The sequence below is a fragment of the Pteropus alecto genome, unplaced genomic scaffold, assembly GCF_000325575.1.
Source record: "Pteropus alecto unplaced genomic scaffold, ASM32557v1 scaffold73, whole genome shotgun sequence".
Taxonomy (NCBI): Eukaryota; Metazoa; Chordata; class Mammalia; order Chiroptera; family Pteropodidae; genus Pteropus; species Pteropus alecto.
The window spans coordinates 6773292-6780235 of NW_006436284.1; the positions used below are offsets into that span (position 1 = coordinate 6773292).

Here is a 6944-nt window from a genome sequence, read left to right on the forward strand (position 1 = left end):
TAACATGTCAGCTGATGTTATTTAAATTAATATAACACATTTTTTAGTCTGTAGTTGTAGCTTTTATAATCAATGATTTCACATATGGAAACTCCTAAAGATAAACTGAGGCATATTAAAAATTTTAAGAGTTTATTTGAACAAAAACTAATTAGAATCAGCAGCATCCAATCTAGCAAACAGAAAGGAGCTCTGAGGATCTGTAAAAAATGACTTTTGTAGGCAGAAGGGAGCAGGAAGGAGGAAGTTATACTTAAAAAAAAAAAGGTTAATTATTGTAGTTACTTTCCTTTAGGGTATGGCAGAAGTCTTTCAGGCAGATTACCTAACTAGTGTTGTTGATCAGGCAAGATTCCTGATTAACTGGTTTAATTTCCATTTCTGGAAGAGTCAAAACTATAGTAAAATTAGGTCTCAGCTTCATGATACAGGGCTTAGCATAAGCGACTCCATTTTGGGCTTGCCTTGTTTTTTAACAGTACAGACATATGACTATTCCATTATGCATTCCAATGAAACTGTGACTAAGCATTTATACATTGAATTGTGTTTTATTATAAATTACTTTCAGTTTATTATAGTGAAGGGGCATCACAAAAGATTAATTATTATTAAAGGGAGGAGAGTATAGATTTGTAGAGCTAGAACCTAGTGGCCTTAGTGTGAGAGCTTTTCATTTTGGGATCAATAGACTCCTTTCAGAACATGACGAAAACCAAGACACTTTCCATGTACAGCTAAGCATAAATATTTGCAGAAGCACCCTGTGCTCTAGTATATGCAAATGAGGATATTTGGAAGATGAGGTAATGGAGGAAGGTGTATGACTATTTAATAAACTAGACTTGGAAGGTGTATGACTATTTAATAAACTAGACTTGGTAGGGTGCAAACAGAAAACAACCTTATTCCTTCCCAATCTTGTGCATTTAAACCCTCTCTCTAGAATGTTTATTTGTTTTTGTTTTTTTTCCTGAAGACAAAATCTCGAGCTTGATAAAAAAGCCAGTCCAGTCCAATACCTACTATCTCAAGCTGTCACCAATTCTCCCCTACATCAAGCTCAACTCTTTTCAGGTTTTAAACCTGAAATTATTATATTAGAGGGGAGGGGAGTGGTTAGTTTCTTCTCTATTTTCTACTCCCCTACCCCAATTGCAAGGTTGTATTGCCTCCTCATGTTTTATTCAGAGGGGGATGGGGAGAGTAAACAAGAATAAGGAGCAGAAAGGTCTTACACAGTTGTGATTTGGTATCGGTGCCCTCTACATTCGATTCCAAATGCTGATTCTCTCCTACTTTTCTACATACTTCACAAACCCTTCCCACTTTACAAATGTCTAACCTTAAAAACCATATTTGTAGGCTCTTATTGGCTCCTATAGCTCGCCAAGTGCAATCCTCCCTCGACCCCTGGTTTTGACAAAGATTCTCCCTTTGACCAAACTCTAGCCAGGTACCTGAGCCCTTTCTTGATGAGGCTTCAACCCTGGACAATAAATACTTGAAAACAGATACTGACATAGTTTCCAACAGCTCAAGGCTGCATCCCCAGGATGACCCTAGCCTTAAAGTGCCTGCCTGAGAAAATTCAATGCCGCCCAAAGAATTGACTGTTTGTTCCAGCCAGTATCTGAAGATAGGCCCCTGTCTACCAGTCTCTGTGGGAGGGTAGAAGTCTAACTTTGATAAGGGCCAGTTAACAAATGCAGATAGGTTTCCCAAGGACCAAATCTCACTTACAGCTTTCTGTAATTTTTCACTTCCCTGACTCCACTGAGCCCCTACTCTCCCTTCTCCCTCTCTCTCCCTTTGAAATGCCCAGGCACCTCTGCATAAATCAAAGTTCAGTTCAGTTCACACTGGACTCTTTTCCCTATTTCAACAGTATATTGCTGATTATATTCTGTCCTTTCCACTTTACTTAGTGTCCAGCTTTGTTTATTTTTGATAGTTTCCACCAGTTTCCAGTGACCCATTTCTCTGTTGGCGTTGCCACACCCTTCCAGGTATTCTTCTTAGGTCAAGTCCAGCTCCCTTCATTAAGGCCACATCTGGATCATGGGTAACTCATGCATCCTCTACCCCATCGAACTTTGGGTGCAGGCCATTCCCAACACAGTCTGCTTACTTAGCTCTGTTGTCAGAAAAGCAGGTCGTCTCAGCCTTGAGACTTTTGGGCCTGAGTCAGATATCCTATGTCTTCCAAGCTTTCCTCTTCATTGTTTTAAGGATGGCCTAAGCACACTTCCCCCTGCCCATTGTCCAGGGCATTTGGGTAGTGGGGAGAACATCACCACAATATAGTGGATGTTTGATATTCATTTATCTTTCCTTCTTAAAATCAAATTTTCACTTTTAAAAATACAGATGGAGTCATAGGTGTCTTACTCCTCATTGCATTCCTGGCATTTAGCCTGGTACCTTGGTCAAAGTAGGCTTAATATATGACTATTTTTTTAAATAAATGAATAATTATGTCATTGGTAAATAAATTTTCTACATGTAAGTTAAAGCAAAGAACAACAAAGAAAATCCTAAGTAAGACTATTTTCCTGTTTTAGTTTTCTCTCTTATCTAGTTTTATTTTCTCATTCCAATTTTACTATTCTCTCGCTCTGAGTCACCAACTTTTTTCCCCCAAAGCGATTACTTTCCTTCACCTATATCATTTTACACTTCTAGAAGTTTGGCTGAACTCATCCTCTGCAGTAGAAAAGAATGCTAACTGTAAGGAGACTTCCCAGAGAGCTTCTCAGATTCCCTTTTTATTCTGCTGAAGTGAGAAGAGTTTCTGCCCTGAATGATAGAGAACTTGGATAGGATAAATTGCTTCCTTTTTGATTTATTTTCCATGAAAGGGATTCTGCTTTAAAGGGAAACTTATTTGTAGATAGAATAAGTGAATTTGATTCTTCTTTGGGCTAGCCATAGTGTTGCCACAAAAAGAGAGAAAAACACCAGAATTGTTACACTTACCCTATTGGTTGTTTAAGATGGCCAGTTCCTTTACCAGAAACTGAAGGTCTTTCACAATTTATTTTGGACATTATGGCTGAAAGAAAACATTGCACAGTATCAGTCACTTTACAGGAGAAAGACCTTGAATTCATAGGTATTCCTTATACTGAAAGTGACTGAAATCCCAAACTAGTAAAGCAAACAGGAAATGTATTTGCCTGCATTACTGTGAAGTCCAGAGATGGTCACTGCTTCAGGAAGGACTAGATCCAAGGACTAAAATAATTATGTTCGTCTCTGAAAGCTACGTGGTAGGCAAGATGGAAATTTCAGAATTTAAAAGCTTTTTTTTTTTTTTAGTAACCCCAGTAGAAAGAGAATGGCTTCCTGATAGCATCTGTAGAAAAGTCTCAGAGAATATTCTGTTGGGTCTAGCTTGAGTCAGGACCCCAATCAACACTGTGGCCATGGTAATACTATTCCAATTAGGCAAGTATAGGACACATGACCACATCTAGAAATTAGTGAGCAAGGGGCGAATGGATAATAGGTTAGGGTCGGTCCCACTCATACTACACAGAATGGATTCCCTCAAGAAACCAGCATCAGAAAAAGAGGGAAGTGCTGGTCAGGTCTCTCCTCCACCCAACTAAAAAAAAAAAGTCTCCACTTTAATCTCCTTTCAAGTTTGAACATTTAAAAGATGGTAATTTCTCAAACTAATCTGTTACCCATTCCAATATTTAATAAATTCCTTTTTTATCAGAAATCATCTTTTTTCTAATCAATATCACTCATGCTCTGATTTACAAGCACATTTACTCTTGTTGGAATCTTGATAAGCATATCAAACAACTGTGAAAAATTTTGCTTTTGTAATTTTATGGCTAGAAAAGAGAAAATTAGAAAAGAAAATCAAGGCAGGGAAAGACAAATAAAATAGGTTCAAAATAACTCCAAGAGTGAAGGAGCATATTTCTGACTAGAGTGAGCTCTGGAGATGAATAGAGTTAACACTGGGATATAAGGCTTATTATGGAAACTCAGTTGAGTTTTACTTCTTGGCCACTTGAGTTTGTGGTCTGAGATTTGTATCCATTATGTGTCCCAAACTAAGCTAAACTTCCATCTTCCACCTAACTTTTTCTGCCTTGGTTTCCTAACTCAGGGAGTGCCACCAGAATCCACTCAAGTGACCAAATTAGAAACCAGGTATAATTAGTTTTTTCTTGCCTGATTTTCACAAACATTTAAACATAACATTCTCTGTATCTACTCTTGAATCTGTTTCATATCTCTACCTGCCCATTCACTTATTCTCTCATTAAATTCCTCATGAAATCTAGAGTCAGTAGAAGGGGCATATATCCACAAATAACCATATAAATGACTGTTTGTAATTATGATATTAGGGCCATAGGGAGACTACAGGAGGAATCAGGGGGTAAGGGAAGGCTGCCTAAGGACATGACATTTAGGCTGAGATTTAAAAGCTTATAGGAACTGGTTGCAGAAAGTGGGAGAGCACATGTGTTCCAGTTAGAAGGAACAGTTTATGTGACGATCCTTCACACAATTGTGGTATGTTAGAAGAATTATGGAGGAGAATCATGCTGTGTAGAAAAACAGAAAGATGGCAGGTATGGTCTCAATCATCATTATCTTTTACCTAGATTACTATAATAGCCTTTTTTCTTTTCTTGGAGTTTCATTTTCCTAATCTCTTCTCTAGAGGATCACAAGAAGTCTCTTCGGAAAGCATGAATCCAATCATGTCTCTCTCTTGCTTAAAATAAAAGCCTCTCCAAAGCCTTCAGGATAAATACCTAATCTTCCTAGCACAGGGTCAAGGCCCTTGTGATCTGGTCTCTGTGTTCTGCAGCCCTCTCTCATAATTCCAAGCAGCCTGTGTGGTGGCAGTCGCTTCTTTTCTCATCTAAAAATGTTTTACTCGGGCTTATTTTCATCCTTGCACCTATGGTTGTGCAACAGCTTCTAACTAGAAGGCTCTTCCCTCCTAGAATTCTGTTCAACTCATCAGACTGTCTTTTAAAGGCTGCTTCTTGGAAAGACACTTCATAGCACTGTATGCATGCCTCTAAGGTAGCACTTGGCACAAAGTTTTGAAATTCATTCTCTTGGCCAAATATTGAATGGTTACTATTGCTAGGCACTATTCTAAGCACTGGAGGATAAATCGGTGAACAAAATAGATATAATGTCAATTTTATCCCTCAGGCTGTAAGAATCTAGAGGACACATATATCTCAATCATTTCTGTGTCCTCAACAGATAGTACAGCAAGAGCACCTAGCATAAAATAAATTTAAATTAAACTGAGCTAGTATTCAAGCCCAGATCTAACTCCAAAACCCATGCTCTTTCTACTACTATGCAGAATCCAAATTAATCAGAGTATATTAAAGTAAAAATAGTAACACTATTAAGAGAAATGGCAAAATGAATCACATCTAACTAGGACCTGGTTCATCATAAGTGCTCAATAAATAATATTATTTTGTCAACTCTTCCTTTTAAACTACCATCTTTAGCTCAATAATTCACCCACTGGCATATTACCATAATTTTCCACTACTTTCTTCTCCTTTCTTTCCAAACACATTCTCTAAATTCACAAACATTCATTACGATATGGTTTATAGAAGAAAAAATTAGATACAATCTAAATGTCTTTCAAGAAGGCACTGGTTGAATAAGGTAAGTTCTTCCAATGGATTACACAATTCTTAAAAATAAGTTAGTGCTAAGTGTGCTGACATGGAAAGGTGTCTATACGTTATTAAGTTGAACAAATTTCAGAGGAGTACGCATAAACAAATTTATTAAAATATATGTGTGTGTGTGTGTGTGTGTGTGTGTGTGTGTGGTATATATATGCATAGGAAAAATTTCTAAAAGAATCCCAACAAAGAAGTTTAACTCTGGAGGTATAGGACTTTACTTCTAATTTATATATTTTTGTACTGTTTGCATTTTTTAAATATTAAAAGCTAGTATTATTTTCATAATTAAAAAAGGTTGTCTATGGCCATGCCACCCTGAACAAGCCTGATCCCATCTGATCTCAGAAGCCAAGCAGGGTCGGGCCTGGTTAGTTCTTGGATGGGAGTCCACCTTGGAAGACCAGGTACCATAAGGGATTGTAAACTGACAAGGTCCTTGCAATCTGTGAAGTCAACCAAGGGTTGTCTTGCCTAAAAAAAAAAAAAAAAAGAAGAAAAAGAAAAAGGTGAAAATATAATCGAAGATGCTTAAATAACATAAACTATTACCATATTAATTTTTATGAATTTTAACAAAAGTTAGTTAGTGCGAACACAGCTTCTAGACTTGGTAAAGTTGAAGTGATCTAAGATTACTCTAATTCTGATACTTAGACTTAATACTAGGTATCAAAATGAGAAATCTTCAGCTTTACTTCCATATCTGATATTCTTTGATTGGGTTTGATCATGTCATTTAGCTTCTGTATGTGTCCCTGTATGCTCACTAGGCAATTAGGCTCAATGTTATGAGAGGCATTAATGCATTTAAGTAAAAGGTTTTGGGAGAGTTGCCACTCAGTTGCACTGGAAAGTTACTGATTCAATAAAGTTACTAAAATATATGGTAGATTTCCTTTCATAAAATGGGTATTCAGAGTCAAAAGTGGAGGATGCTACCCCCCAATTAACTTGGAAACTTAAGTGGATAAATACCAGGAAATTTCACAACAGAGATATTCCGAAGCAGTGTTCCATGTGTTTATTGTGCCTAGAAATCAAGAGATAGCAAAGAAGTCCAACTCAGGACTCAGTTTCTCCTCACATTCCCAGTCTGTAACAAAGTGTGGGCAGTGGAAGCAATTATACCTCCAGGGTTCCTTGTATTCCATTTCTAGAGATGATAGAGTATATCACATATTGAAATAGCCCCACAAATCCTTTTAAAACACTACAAACCGTACTCTTCACCTTATCTAT

At 37.2% G+C, this 6944-nt stretch overlaps 1 pseudogene; it reads left to right on the forward strand.

Annotated features, from left to right (window-relative positions):
• Positions 1-6002: 6002 nt before the first annotated feature.
• Positions 6003-6121, forward strand: LOC112480227 (annotated as a pseudogene).
• The last annotated feature ends 823 nt before the right edge of the window (positions 6122-6944 follow it).